General features: G+C 51.6%; 1 protein-coding gene across 2 annotated transcripts in view; it reads right to left on the reverse strand.

The window, feature by feature from the left end:
• The window catches only part of LOC119592548 (pumilio homolog 2-like), a gene marked incomplete in the record, with an annotated part of 245,467 nt that overhangs the window by 102,097 nt on the left and 142,996 nt on the right, over window positions 1-374 (reverse strand).

The following is a 374-nucleotide window of genomic DNA, read 5'->3' on the forward strand; positions in this document are numbered from 1 at the left end:
AAGGAGGGTGAGGAGGAAGAGCACGAACTCGAGGGAGTGAAAGGGCTGGAATGTGGCGGGTCAGAGGAACACAAAAGAGGTGAGGAAGGACAATGTAAAGGAAGAGGGCGGGGGCGTGGGCGCGGGGGCCGGGGGCGTTCGGGAGAGGGAGAAGGGGCTGAAGGAGCGTAAGAGCGCACAGCGACGGAAGGGACGGCCTGGCAAGGCTAAGACTTAACACCAAGTAATTTCTGGCGTTAGCCTCGGCGACCTCAACTCATGGTATGTTTATATATAAATTATTTTTTTTATTTCTCACCGCTTTTATATATTGCATGTGATAAACTTACACCCAACCATCACACCACACACCTCAACTCAACAGCATCACATAC

The sequence above is a fragment of the Penaeus monodon genome, chromosome 30, assembly GCF_015228065.2.
Source record: "Penaeus monodon isolate SGIC_2016 chromosome 30, NSTDA_Pmon_1, whole genome shotgun sequence".
Taxonomy (NCBI): Eukaryota; Metazoa; Arthropoda; class Malacostraca; order Decapoda; family Penaeidae; genus Penaeus; species Penaeus monodon.